Raw genomic sequence first — 15,167 nt, 5'->3', positions numbered from 1 at the left:
GAAGAATTATGATGCATTTTTGCTAAATTGAAAGTTAGTATATGATTTCCTGGTTTCACAGTTACAGACATTATTTTCTTAAATCCAGTTTTGGTTTAATTGGTTTTTAAGCTCATTTGTGACATTTTCATACAGAAAGTGGAACATTTTTTGATGTGATAGGTTTTTACCTGGACTGGTAAAGAAATTTAAAACTTCAACATGGGGATACAAATTTCAGCTTTTAAAAGATTCACAAAAATAGAAATAACAGTGTCATGAATTGTAAGAAAGGACAGTATTATTTTTTTTCACTGTGGGTATTCTAATTAGATTTTTGTAAACCCAAAAATTGTTTCTAAAAACATGTTTTGCAAACCATCCCAGTCCTTCTGAAAGTACAGTGCATTAAATCAAAACAGTTCAATTTATCTTAAAAAAGTAAGCACTCAAAATCTTGCAACAAAAGAAATGTTGACAGATATTTTTGAATTACTACATCAGATTAGTCTATCATGTTGAAAACATGCAATATGGTTTGTAAGTGGATATGAACAACTTCAGGTGGATTTTTTTAGTGCACTTGTAACATTTCCATGCAAAAAGGGAAACATGTTTTACGGGAAGTAATTTTGATTTCATATTATAAAAAAATAAAGCCTTGATCCTCCATTAGCACTTAGATATTATTAACTATTAAATATTTTAGATATACATATAGTACCTCTTGAGTTCAAAGGAGCTACCTCTGCCTTGGAATTAGTAGGAATATTAATTTTGAATTATCTCAATTATCTTAACTGTTTGGGGATTTAAGGAAAAAGGTAAGTCTAATATTTTCAGAAGAGGACAGTGTTTGTTGTCATGTTCTTTCATAGAAGAAATAATTTTCCATTAAATATGAAATAATGTGTTTACCTGTAAAGATTGAGTTCAGAGACATGAAAAAGTTAAACACAAAGAAAAACTGATAACCCACAGTTTCAATACACCTGAATCTCTAGGCACGACTTTATGGCAGCTCCTGAAACTCTTCTATCTTGTTCTTCTTTTTAAAACATGCTTTGCATACCACCCAATACAGATTAAACTCCACAATTTGCATTGTCAGAAACTACAGCATTTTGAATGAGTTTTTTTCTTGGCACAGATAGTAATGATGTCTTTTACACAGAAATTTCAATTCAGAGGCACTGGATAATTTCAGGTAAACATGCAGGATGAGCACCATGCTTTTATGGCAGAGCTTTCACTGCTTCAAGCTTCCCAACTAGCCCTAGGCATCACTGAAGCAAATGCCCCACATCACCCATCCCCTGCCCCTCTCCACAGCATGCTCTGTCCTCCTCTCTGGCTTCTGTGCACTGGAAAATTTTGACAGTTCAATTGTATTTGAGTTATTCTGACTTTTGATTGTCACCTATGGCTAGTGTGAAAACAAGGTTGCTGTGCACATGCAGCTCTATCTCATGGTGGAGTTTTGCAGATCTGCAAACTGCTCTGAATGTGTACTCACTCAGAGCCCTATCTTTGTACATTCAGCAGGCTCTCACAGATTTAATTGTCTTGCCAACAACTTTAGTTCAGCAGTAAATGTGTCTGGCTCTTCCTGGCCTAGGAAAGAGAAGACAAGATTAGAGTTGGTCCTCACTGGAAACGGCGACTGCAGCCCTACTGAAATGGTTAAGACTTTTCCGTGGCTCTTAACTGGGACTTTGAGCTGGATGCTGCACTGAAGTTGTAAAGAATGTTGCTCTGCAAGCTGAAATAGGAAGCTTGATTAGGCAACGTACACAAACCTAAACCAATCCTTCCCTTTCTCTCCACTCTCTCTTCTTTGAGCCCTTCTCTTCAAATAATCTCCTATGAAAAGATAAAAAGTATTACTTAAAAATGTGTGACAAGTTCTGAGGAAGATTGCTGGACTTAATTTCCATTCTGTTTTTCTTTACCTCCCTATGTAACCTTTAATGTCATAGCTCAGAAGCTTTTTTTGGCAAGAGGCGAGGGTTGTGTCAAGAACAGAGATAGCTAGCGGTATGGTTTAGTGTATCACAATACGTGTGCAAACACATACCTTGTGTAGCAGGCGAAGAATGGTGAGGGCTGCTGGGGAGAAAAAGCAGGATGAACTCGGCCGGTGCAACGTGCCTCTGTAGAATGCCATCATGCTCTTGGTGGTGCAGATCATGGCTACATCGTGAATATTTTTTCTTATGAATAACTTTGTTACACAGATAAAGTTACTTTTTTAGTAATAGAACACACAAAGATAACTGGTGATGAACAAGTCTGTTTCTTCTGTGTAAAACTGATTCAAGTAACAGGAAATGACTGCCTTGAAAGTGTAGTCAGTGCCACATTAGCAGTCTTTGGGTGTTCACATTTACAGTGCAATTCACTCAGCATCACCTTCATCCCAGTATGATGTCAATGGACATTAGCTCCCATCAAACATAGTAAATGACAATGATTCATGCTGAGGCATATGTAATTAATTACGGTTGCATTTTTGATGCTGATACTGCTGTTGGCTCTTTATGTAAGAGAAATGGGAAAGAAGGAAACGGAACAGCATTCTCCTTTCTGGTAGCTGCGTTATAGAGTATTTGTAGCTTTCAAAATAAATGACTGCTTTTTTTCGAATTTTTTTGAAGGGGGAAAAAATCCTCCTGAGATGCAATCTTAAGCAAAGTACAAGAAGTTCCCAAAGGATGCTGAACACGAACAAAAACATTTCTAGCATTCTTATAATAATGCTGTGTTTACTTTGTCAATTAATGATTCATTACCCAAAACAGCTTGTGCATTACAAATGGCTCTGCACTGTATTTATGGAGCTGAAAACTATAAAAGGCAAAGATGGCTTCACTTTTCTTGCAACCATTTGTTTGTCTGAATACGGGAAAAGAGAGTTGTAGCATATCATATGTTTATTTACTTAGTCTTATAGTGCCTTTGCTCTTCGAGGAGCTCTTATCCTATAGTTTACCACCACAAGAACTACGAGATCTGGGTTGTCTTTATTTACCTCTACAAAGTGCTAGTAGGAATGTAGGCAGAGCTTGCAGCATGGTGTACAGTCTGGAGTTAGTCACTTAAGTCTAGGAGTATCAGGCAGATGGTGAGATGTGGTTTCTAGTCCTGTTTCTTTAGATCTAGAGAGCCTTAGCACAGCCTCCACCACTGCTGTGGGTGAACAGGGCCTTCTGTTGGCCCCGAGCAGAGGCCTGGGCCACAAATAATGTCTATTGCCCTTTCAAGAAGACTTGTTGCCCCATTACCTGCATGGGCAGAGTGACCATGTGACCCTGTTATTGCAGTGTGCCTAGAAGCTAAAAGCACAAAGGCAATTGGTTTCCAAGAGCCATTAGAAGTCAGCCATGCAATTACTGCAAGACAGGAAAGAGATCAGACCAAATATTCAGTTGGTGTAAATCAGTCCAGCTTGTCACTGACTTTAATGGAATTGCTTGATTTGTATCAGTTGAGAATCTGACCTATCACACACAGAGATGGAAAATGTAGCGCAGTTGGCTTCAGTGGGAGTTATGCTCCCCTGTCCAAGACACAGTGTAATCACGTGTATAATATAACTGAGTTCCTACAGCTGTGGGAGATACATCTCAGATTTCCCCACTTTGGTGTTCTTAAAATTATAGCAGAGCTTTTCAATCACAGAACATTTTTATTTTATTTTATTACCGTTAGGCCATCTGAGCTTGGCTAAACATGTGGTAGTAACTTTATTAGACTTTTTCTAAAATTAATTACACCCCTTTCACCCTTGATGGCTTCCACCTCAATAAATTACGTCATAAATGGGCATAGGTGAAAGCTGGAATCTTCTAGCATTAGTTTAAAATAACAGGTTTAATGATTTTACTTTGCACATAATGGTTACAGAATTTGATCAAAAGCTCAATGCGGAGAAACTTTCTAGTCTTCAAAAGGCCACACTAAACAGACATTGCCATTGCTGGTGCCAAAAGGTTCAAGTTGTTTATTTGCAGCCTTATCTTCAGTGCTGTTTGTTTGGCATTCAGACACAAGTCCACAGTGGGATTTACTCAAAAAGCCTCAGACATCTAACTGTTCCAAGAGAGTCCAAGGTGCACAGACTCCATCTCTAACATCCAAAGGAAGAGTAGGTACTTCTGGATTAACTGAAAAGCATCCAGTACATTTCATACCAGCAGGTAGATAAGATCTAGGGCAGCAAGTATCTTATATCTGAAAAGGAGGGGAAGGACACTGCTCAGCATCACCAGACTATACTTCTCTCGACTTGGGAATCATATAATGGAGCTCACTTGTGAGATGTGAGAGAGAATAGCTTTGGATCCCCTTACAGAAGCTATCATTGCTAATAAAAATAAACCTGCCATTTCCTGACTGTGCAATAGTTGCACATTTGTTGAGTACTAATGTATCAATACAACGACATTAATCAACAGTATCAGATAGTGTCTGCAAATCATCAACTTTTTTCCCCCAGAATTCTTTTTTGTTCTTATTGTTATCAGTTTTTATGAGCATTATGTATCTTGTGAATGCTAGCTAACTAGGGTGATATAAATCTTGGAGCTGTGAGAACTCAAAAGATACTTGCAAGCAATTATGCAATAACTATATTAAAATAAAACAAATTGGGGACAAAGTCTAGACATTTGCCTTTCAGTTATGTGATTCTTATCTCTGTTATTCATTTTCTTCATGGAGGTTGTCAGTGAAGTCTTCCCACAGAAGAAATGATAAAAGGTCAGCAGCAGAGTTGGCCAAACAGCACAGTTTAAACTGGTATTGTATCATTTTTCCTTATTGAGTTCATTAAAAAAGTAAAGCCAAATTACGCATTACTTTCTTTGATAAGCCCTCTGTATATTTCACTAGTAGCTCTTCTGAAGTCCAAAGAGTCCAGCTCTGGATCCAATACCTTTTAGAAAACAGTAAAATGGTGCTAGTTTCCAGATGAACAAAGGTTAGACTCAGTTATGGAAACTGAATGAGGACTCTATTCTGCAGGCTGGGATTCAAGTGAAATTTCATGATATCACAGGCAAGTCCATGCTCTCCAGCTGGTGCCACACCATCCTTTGGTAGGGACTGCTCTCTTCAGGATTTCCAGAGACTTCCAGATGTTTCACCAAGGTGCAGTTTCAGGATGTAGAATTACTGTTATCTTCCCGGAAAGGACATATGAGGAGTTGGATGGAGGAAAGGCCATACAAAATTTAGATCTTCTTTTGAAGAGCTTCTCCTGTGAGTATGCCCTGTGTCTTTGCAGACTCTTGCTGGTAGCCTTTAATTTCTTCTGCAGAATTTGGCTCAGTGACTTGAATCTAGGGCTTGGCATGAATTAACATGCTATCTGAGTAAGCAAAGAGTATCTACAGGTACAGAAAAGACTGCTCAAGAAGTAATCTCATGTAAAGTTAAAAGTATGCTGTGGCCCGAGAGCATGTTCAATTTGGTTACATTAGTAGTCCTACAGAAGCCACTGGGTGTTGTCACATAAGTAAGGTTAGGAGAATTTGGAGTCCTAATCGGATTTTACAGCTCTAAAGTGATATATTGTGAAGTGCTTTGGATGCTGTAGAGGAGCTTCTATCCTCAGAGCGTATAGTGGAGGAAAGAGAAAAAATACTCAATCTTTGGAGAAATCAAAATCAATAGAAAGAAAGCAGTTTGATGGGGTTGGTACTGATCATAAGTCTGATGGGATCCAGTTGTCAATTTTATCCTGAATACTTCACGGTGTTTCCATGGTGTTTTGGTTTATGAAGAACACTTGTGGAAGCTTCATTTTGTGGCAGTGGAAACTAGACAACCTCAGAATACAGCTCATCTGTTGTTTCTTTAATGTCAGACAAATAGATAGAATGGTGGAGAAGTCCTGTGCTCATATCTTTCTTTCCAAAATCCTGTTGCCTTAGGCTACCAGATGTACTAAGAAAAAAGATGAAAGCCTAGTGACTACACAGAAGGGCTTATGGCAGGTTAGACAGCTAACTCAGCCGCTTCTGTGAACCTGGACTAGTGCCTTCATCTGTAGGTTATCTAGGTAAGTTTGTACCTCATTCATTGATTTCACGGTACTCCAGCCACATATTGTGATAACTGTTTTTTTCTTTTAATTTGAAAGCATATTTATAAAGTATATTATGTTTATATAATGGTTCATCCTTTTGAAAACTCTGGATAACCATTAATGTGCAGGCACTACTGATGATTTTTTTCTACCAAGTATTTATGTTTTCAGTACTTGAGCTAGTTTGTTTAAAGCTACAGCAGTTTTATCTACCTGAGTTGCAGACAATTCTCTTGATCTTTCCTTTTTTTGAGGGGGGAATTGGAAAACAATTCTTAAGAACAAATATTTTTATATATAATAAGAAAGAGGAAAATATAAGAGAATGGCAGGAGAATTTCTCACAACACTTAACAAAGTTAGCTCAGAGGGTATTAATCATTAGACTGTAGGTAAATTTACATGATGTTTTGAGGCAAAAGCTTAAGATATGGTAGAAATATTGCCTGTTAATAAGTAAAATGAGAAGCTGTGGTTCTTATGGGTTCTTATGAATTGGCAAGTTCAATAAAAACATATTTTCACTGTTTCCACAAACTTTGCTGTCTTGAGAACAGAAGATATTTCAATGTGCTCAAGCAAAACCACTACATGCTTTTACAATCAAGTTCACGATCCCCAGCTCAGTTTGCCCACTATTTTATCAATTCCCTCTCACCATGATTTCTTGTTGCAAACAAGTAGTCAAGACCCATGGATAAATCACCTGCTGTCACCTCAGACAAAGTTTTGAGGTTGTTTTCTAGCTTATTTCCACATTGAAGTCTCATAGTCATGTTTCTCTCTCCAGCCTCTAATATATTGCTTTTCTGAGCATTGTTTCTTGAACTGCTTGATACTGTTGACAGAAAACCACTTACTGAAGAGCTCTACCAACACCACTTGTAAGAATACCAGAGTAAAAAAGACAGAGGATACCATCTTTATTGGTTGAAATATTTAAATCAGTAAAAATACACTTTGTCTTCTAGAACCACTCGATTTCATCCTAAATTCCTTGTTTAGCATTGAGTGAAATAGCGATAGAAGTTATTTCTTCTTGGGTGATTCTTTTTGGAACTTAATTTAGGTGGGGTTCAGGGCTATTATCTTCTCTTGGAATGTTTCTCTCAAGGTTACATCTCCTCCCTCCAAATTGCTCAGCTAGTGTGTTTATAATCACAATTAGTTTCCCACAGGGCTTCCTTTTGACTGTCTTTTTGAAGAAAGTCGTTTATGGGATTACTCTGATAAAGTAATGGAAATGTACTTTATTGCAAGACAGACATGGTTCAGCCTCTCTCATAACCTAACTCAAAGTGTTGGAGCCAGTGACAATCTCTTCAGGGATTTTTATTCAGTGAAGTTTGCATGGGAGCTGTGTTCTGTCTAGTATTCACATAAGTGTGTGAATACAAGCAGAATAAGTGAGTGCCAGCCCAAACACTCTGAGCACCTTCTGACACAACCTCAGGAGAGGCAAATAATATTTTAAGTTTTGAACTATAGTAATTTAATAACCCACCACTGCTAAGATTGGCACTTGACAGCTTGCATTCACTCTGATACTGGCAGAAGAGGGACTTGGCATGTGAAACATTAAAAATCCTTCTCTTTGAAGTCTACAGTGTCAGTGCTATGCTTGGATACAAAATTTGTTTTATATTTCATACCTACCCTCCAGAATTTGGCCTGTTAGCATATGAGGTTTTGGGTTCAGGCTTATTGCTAGTGGATGCATTCTCTCCCTTTATGAACCCCATGGAGTACTGCAATTAAACAACGTGAGCTCTTCCAACGCTCTACCACCTTCCTCATCTCAGACCTGGACTAAGAAAATAGAGAAGTAGCATATTTCAAACCCACTAGAAAATAACTTTTGACATATGATAGTTAAAGCTTGAGACAGTCCCTATCTCATCCCACTGTGTATTTATAATCCCTCTTGAATTCCAGCACATTTTGTTTTGACATTTTTCTCAAGAGTTACCAAGACAAATATGAGTAGTTTCAATCTACTCCAAAAGTCGGATACAAAATAAAAGACACCAAAGATTTAAATGATATAAAAAGCTATGTAGTGAATACTTAACTGAGTCATGACAGGAGGGATCAGGGACTCAGTTTCAAAATGAAGTTTTCTTCTTCTTCAATATCTGTTATAATGCGTGAAGTCAAACCATGAAGCACAAAGTCCTGAATGCACAAGACAACCTTAATTTATTTAACAGTTAAGAGACATATAACAAATGATCTGGGTCTTTTTTGATAGGTCACCCTCCTGCAGGAACTCTGTTAGCAGAGCAAGTATGTTTGTGGCACAGTCCCTTTCCTCTCTCTCTCCATGGCAGCCTCTGCAGGAGATCCCATCACACCCATCTCTGTTCAGGCTTAAAACTGAAATCAGTCTCACCACGTTTAGAATCATAGAGTCGTTTTGGTTGGAAAGGACCTTTAAGATCATCGAGTCCAACTAATAACCTAACACTACCAAGTCCACCACTAAACCATGTCCCTAAGCACCACGTCTACTTGTCTTTTAAATACCTCCAGGGATAGTGACTCCACCACTTCCCTGGGCAGCCTGTTCCAATGCTTGACAACCCTTTTGGTGAAAAATTTTTCCTGATATGCAATCTAAACCTCCCCTGGAACAATTTGAGGCCATTTCCTCTCGTCCTATCACTTGTTACCTGGGAGAAGAGACTAACACCTGCCTCGCTACAACCTCCTTTCAGGTACTTGTATACAGCAATAAGGTCTCCCCTGAGCCTCCTTTCCTCCAGGCTAAACAACCCCAGTTCCCTCAGCCGCTCCTCATAAGACTTGTGCTCTAGACCCTTCACCAGCTTCATTGCCCTTCTTTGGACTCTCTCCACCTCAATGTCTTTCTTGTAGTGAGGGGCCCAAAACTGCACACAGTATTTCAGGTGCAGCCTCACCAGTGCAGAGAACAGAGGGACAATCACTTCCCTAGTCCTGCTGGCCACACTACTTCTGATACAAGCCAGGATGCTGTTGTTTAGACTGGGGAAGACCAGCAGCTACCCTGTTAGTGAAAAGTTGTCTGAAACAACTTGGTAATTTTGCAAGATGAACCAGTACTTTTTTCCCTCCTGCTCCCTCTACCCTGCCTCCGCCTTCTTTTGTTGCTCTATCTTTCAAAACCATTCCAGCAAAACATAGACTCACTTGCTACGTAGCCAACACAAGCAGCGCTATTTCCTGTTCATTACTTACTGTATTCCCTGCCTTTGGGAAGGGCTGGCACTTCAAATATGGCAGAGGGAAGCAGCTGCTGCCCTGAAGCAGCTGTTGGAAAACTCCTGCTTTTTGATGCTTTATCTCCTCTGATCAGTGAGCTCCTGGTATACCTTCTACATGGTCTGAGACCTGCGCATACTTTGCGGTATTGCACTTCGGTGAAGTCTGCACCATGTAGACTAAAAACGTTCAATTGTACAAACAATTCTGGGATTAAATCCCTGAGTTGTCTCATCCGCTTGGAGATCTTTTCTTGTGGGAAGATGGGGAGCTGAGCAATATAGTATTGCTTCTGTCAATACTATTTTTTTTTTCTGTTTCTACAGAAATGTGGGATAAAATGTCATTCTAAATTGCACAATCCTTTCCCTTTAGGACAGATTACAAAATGAAGGGCTCTTCCAAAGGACTTATTATTGTTGTTTCTTATTTCTGTTATAGTCATCTGAGGCCCCAGTCAAAATCATGGCCATGTTATTCCAGGCATTAGTTTAATACATAGAAGCAGTTCTTGCTCAGTTAAGTTATATTTAAGAGACAATAAAAATGGGCTAAAGGAAAGAAAATGTATTATCCACAACTTTATAAGCAACTTCAACTTTATCTTCACTGCAAGAAGTCAACACAAATAGTGTTCCTGAATCGACATTGCTAACTGAAATTAAAATTCTAGTGAATTGAAGGAACAAAAGTCATAGTTATCTCAAAGGATATAGCTGCAATGGTAGAGATGAGGTTGGTAAGTATAAAATGTGCTGCCTAGAATTCTACTTTGACCAAAAGTACTTGATGTAAAAACATCATCCTTCTAATCCTCCTTGTCATCCATTGTTGCTAACACATTTGCTAAGGGTTTCAGCATCGTTTATGAGGTCTTTTGTAGTGAGTAATAATGAATGCCTGTCTCTGGAATCTTAATTCAATTATTTACTAGCTAGATCACCCCTCTCTCTTAAAAAAAAAAGTCATTAGGGTGAGTTCTGAGCTCTTGCAACTTAATTTTCATTTCATAATGTTGTAGTTGGTACAGATACTGAACAGAAGTGAGACGCAAACTAAATGTAAATCATCATATAAAAAAGTTAGTTGTATCTTTGTTAAGGTCTTCCTTGTCCTGTGAAAAGGTACTGCATGGTTTTGGTCTATGTATTTATGAAAATGACCATACGGAGGGCATTTGTATGAAAAATGCCATTAAAAATATCAGTTAAGCTCTTATTCACTTTCTCTGTCTGATTGATCTTAACCACATCTCTGTGTACAGCATGTCTAGGCAATTGCTGCCTCCAAAGCTAAATATTGATTCTGACATTAGCTGGCTAGATAAGAGATGCTACCTTTCACAGAACATCCATGTTCAAAACTAACTTTCTCATATAACACAAAAAATTTAATTCATTATTCATATTTAAATTCTATTATAGGTCTTTATAATTTATTCTAATTCCATTCCATCCTGTTATGGTTCCAATGGGGTGCTCTTCTTTGCTATCGCTGACCCACTTCTAATAGTGCATTAAGCTATGTGATTAACATCTGTCACATGTTATTTGTTCTCTCATCTTCTCCCCAGGGATGTAAGTGTGTGCAGTGAAGTGTCCTGTTAATTTGTTATTTTAAATATGCATGTTGCTATGTATTTATTAACGAAGGCAAGATCATGGAAATGGGCCTTACATTTGGACCAGAAAATGAGCAGGTTTGTGATGCATGTTTTCCTCAACACTGATGTAAAATAATAATATTGTGAGTAAAATTAATGTAGAGATTTCATTTTATAGGAGTGATGTGATGTCACCTGTTCTTTTTAAAGGTTGTGTCAGTGTTTTGTTTTGCTACATTTATTCTTACAGAAATGCATGTGTACTTACCAGTGAATTATCCAGAGTTGAAAATGCTTTTTGGATTATGTATTTTCTTTTATCTGCGGTAGTAACACTGAAGATATCATAAGCACATATATGTATGGTATGATCTGACAGTATTTTAACCTTAGAAGGATTGGGACTGCCAGTAAAAAAAAACGGCCTTCATCAAGAAGTGACGGGTACAGTTCTACAGCAGTTTAAAATTTTATTTTTTCTCATCTGTGGTTTTTGAAGTGGTTCCTTGTGCAACTTGTCTTTGCTTTCCTTACTCATTTTTTTTGTCTAGTTTATTTCTGGTCAGCTTCACCTGCATAAAAGCTAGAAGCTGTGAGCCATTAGCTTTTAAAAATGTGAAAAGTTGATTTTGGAGTTATCAGGCTGTTTCAGACTGAAGTGTTGGAAACAGCTGAGAGGCTAATCAGTAACTTTCTGAGAAATACTAATTAATGAAAAATTTAGTAGTCTGGATTACTATAGAAAAAGAGCCTCATTCCTTGCTAGGTTTCTATATTCACTGGATGTTTGCTTTGTTATCCTAAGAGCGTTTTCTAAATGGAAAAAAGAAAGTTTGAAAAAGAATGCGTGATAACAGAAAATGAGAAGATTATAAATAGGAACTCTGCTGTCTTAAACTGAATGGCTAAACTTTAATTAACATCATTGGGGCCAAGATTTCATTCTGAAGGTTTCTGATAATGTTTTTTAAGCCACAGAGTGCAAGTGTGAAGAAATACTATCATGAATGATATACAAAAGTGGAGCATGCCAAGAACTACAATATGTTTCATGAAATTCAGAAAGCGTTCTCTGTGTCTTTGCACTGTCACCAGACTTCCCACAAGGAACTGATTTTCTCTGTCACACTCAACTCTTTGAAGCAATCACAATTGCGAAATTTGGCATATCAGATTTCAGTACTTCTGCTTATATCCTTTCTCCTTCACTCTTCGTTTCCTGGTCTAATGTAATTGTTCATATTGTTCTGTTTTTGCCCAAGATATCATGAAAACTACAAAAATATCCATTAGCTTTGATTAGGGTTATCTAGGTTTACAAAGCTTAGCAAGCTGATTTAACAGTTCCTCTTTCGTGTTACATTTTTCAACTAAAATGAGACGTCTGACCCACTGTTGATATAGCAAGGACAGCTAAGATTACAACAAGGAGAAGACCTGGATACAGGAGAGACTATTTGCCCCACAAAATCAATTTCATCATTTACCAGGCTAGGCTGAGAAGTTGTCATTCATTAAGCTGCTATAAGAAGCTACCTTTGAATGACCATATACTCAGGCAGAGAGATGTGAGATTAAACCATTCTGTCAGAAGTAAAGAAAGATAGAAGACGGCCTTAAAATTGGAGAAGAATTTGCAAAATTAAAAAGAAAAATCAGTTCCTGATGTTAAGCTGAAAGGCCGTCAACACTTCAAGAGCATACTTGAATTAATCTTTGTCTCCCATACCAGGCACTCAGGAGACCAGAATGAAAGGTCTGTTTTGTGCCACAGACTCTACTCAGTCTGCCTCTAGGATTCGGCTCCCTCTTCTGAATCCTCTCATGCTCTGCAGCAGTAGGAGATGATAGAAGAGTCTTTACTTGCAAGAATTTAATACCACAGACACCTGGGCTACCCAAAAAATCATAGGCCTCTGTGGTCTGGGTGCTGGACTTTCAACCTTGGTGTCAGGTACCTAATCATTGAGCCAACAGGAACTTTGTGACTGCACATAATACTGAGCATGACTTATTGAAGATGCTATTGCTTCCTGTTGAATATTATGATAGGGGTAATTTCTTATGTAGTTAATTATGTCTAATGTCAAATTAGAATTTGCTAGTGTTGATTATAATTGGTTGTGTTTTGCTGCACATGGAAATTCTTAATGCTGCGTTGTTTAAACCATATTTCTGGAGTAGCAATTAAGAAGGATTCTTCATAGTGAAGAACTGACATCTGTAATTGTGCAAAGCATTAATTGAAGCAGGTTAAGCAGTTAAGGAATTCTATTTACAGCCAGAACACATTTCTCACTCTTCTTCCCATCCTCCTTATTTGTTACCTTATGTACAAGAGAAAGAAATAGCACAGTTTATGTTCCCACAGTCTAAATCAGAAATGACGAATGTTTTGTGTAAATGTAGATTCAGGGGGCAGTGTTGAGATCTGGATTAGACATAGGTCAGAATTTGGGTTTCATGGCCAAATCAGAGCCAGAGCTCAGTTTCTGATTGATATGAGTCAAAGAACTTGGCAAACTTCTTGATGAGATTTCTCATCATAACGGAGTGCTATTCCTTATGTTCATCTTATTGGACTTTCCTCATCTTGAGCAATGTGGGTCAGATGCTCTTTTGTGAAAGTTTCATCACAGAATCACAGAATCACAGAATGTTAGGGATTGGAAGGGACCTCGAAAGATCATCTAGTCCAATCCCCCTGCCGGAGCAGGATTGCCTAGACCATATCACACAGGAACGCGTCCAGGCGGGTTTTGAATGTCTCCAGAGAAGGAGACTCCACAACCTCTCTGGGCAGCCTGTTCCAGTGTTCAGTCACCCTTACAGTAAAGAAGTTTTTCCTCAAATTTAAGTGGAACCTCCTGTGCTCCAGCTTGCACCCATTGCCCCTTGTCCTGTCAAGGGATGTCACTGAGAAGAGCCTGGCTCCATCCTCTTGACACTTGCCCTTTACATATTTATAAACATTAATGAGGTCACCCCTCAGTCTCCTCTTCTCTAAGCTAAAGAGACCCAGCTCCCTCAGCCTCTCCTCATAAGGGAGATGTTCCACTCCCTTCATCATCTTCGTGGCTCTGCGCTGGACTCTCTCTAGCAGTTCCCTGTCCTTCTTGAACTGAGGGGCCCAGAACTGGACACAATACTCCAGATGCGGCCTCACCAGGGCAGAGTAGAGGGGGAGGAGAACCTCTCTCGACCTGCTGACCACACCCCTTCTAATACAGCCCAGGATGCCATTGGCCTTCTTGGCCACAAGGGCACACTGCTGGCTCATGGTCATCCTGTTGTCCACTAGGACCCCCAGGTCCCTTTCCCCTACGCTGCTCTCCAACAGGTCTGCCCCCAACTTGTACTGGTACATGGGGTTGTTCTTGCCCAGATGCAGGACTCTACACTTGCCCTTGTTATATTTCATTAAATTTCTCCCCGCCCAACTCTCCAGCCTGTCCAGGTCTCTCTGAATGGCTGCGCAGCCTTCCGTTGTGTCAGCCACTCCTCCCAGTTTTGTGTCATCAGAGAACTTGCTGACAGCGCACTCTATTCCCTCATCCAAGTCATTAATGAATATATTGAATAGTACTGGTCCCAGTACCGACCCTTGAGGGACTCCGCTAGACACAGGCCTCCAACTGGACTCTGTCCCATTGACCACCACTCTCTGGCTTCTTTCCTTCAGCCAGTTCACAATCCACCTCACTACCCGATCATCCAGACCACACTTCCTCAGTTTAGCTGCGAGGATGCTGTGGGAGACCGTGTCAAACGCTTTACTGAAATCGAGATAGACCACATCCACAGCTTTACCATCATCTATCCACCGGGTAACATCCTCATAAAAGGCTATCAAGTTGGTTGAGCATGACTTCCCCTTGGTGAAGCCATGCTGAGTGCCCCTAATGATCCCCCTATCCTTGATGTGCCTAGAGACAGCACCAAGAACAAGTTGTTCCATCACCTTTCCGGGGATGGAGGTGAGGCTGACCGGTCTATAGTTACCCGGGTCCTCCTTCTTGCCCTTTTTGAAGACTGGAGTGACATTCGCTTTCCTCCAGTCCTCAGGCACCTCTCCCGTTGCCCACGACTTAGCAAAGATGCTGGAGAGTGGCCTAGCAATGACTTCCGCCAGCTCCCTCAGCACCCGCGGGTGCATCCCATCAGGGCCCATGGATTTATGGACGTCCAGATTGCTTAATTGGTCCCTGACCCAGCCCTCATCTACCAAGACAGATTTTTCCTCTATCCTGA

The sequence above is a fragment of the Nyctibius grandis genome, chromosome 5, assembly GCF_013368605.1.
Source record: "Nyctibius grandis isolate bNycGra1 chromosome 5, bNycGra1.pri, whole genome shotgun sequence".
Classification (NCBI taxonomy): domain Eukaryota; kingdom Metazoa; phylum Chordata; class Aves; order Nyctibiiformes; family Nyctibiidae; genus Nyctibius; species Nyctibius grandis.
Note: the sequence above shows the minus strand (reverse complement) of the source record.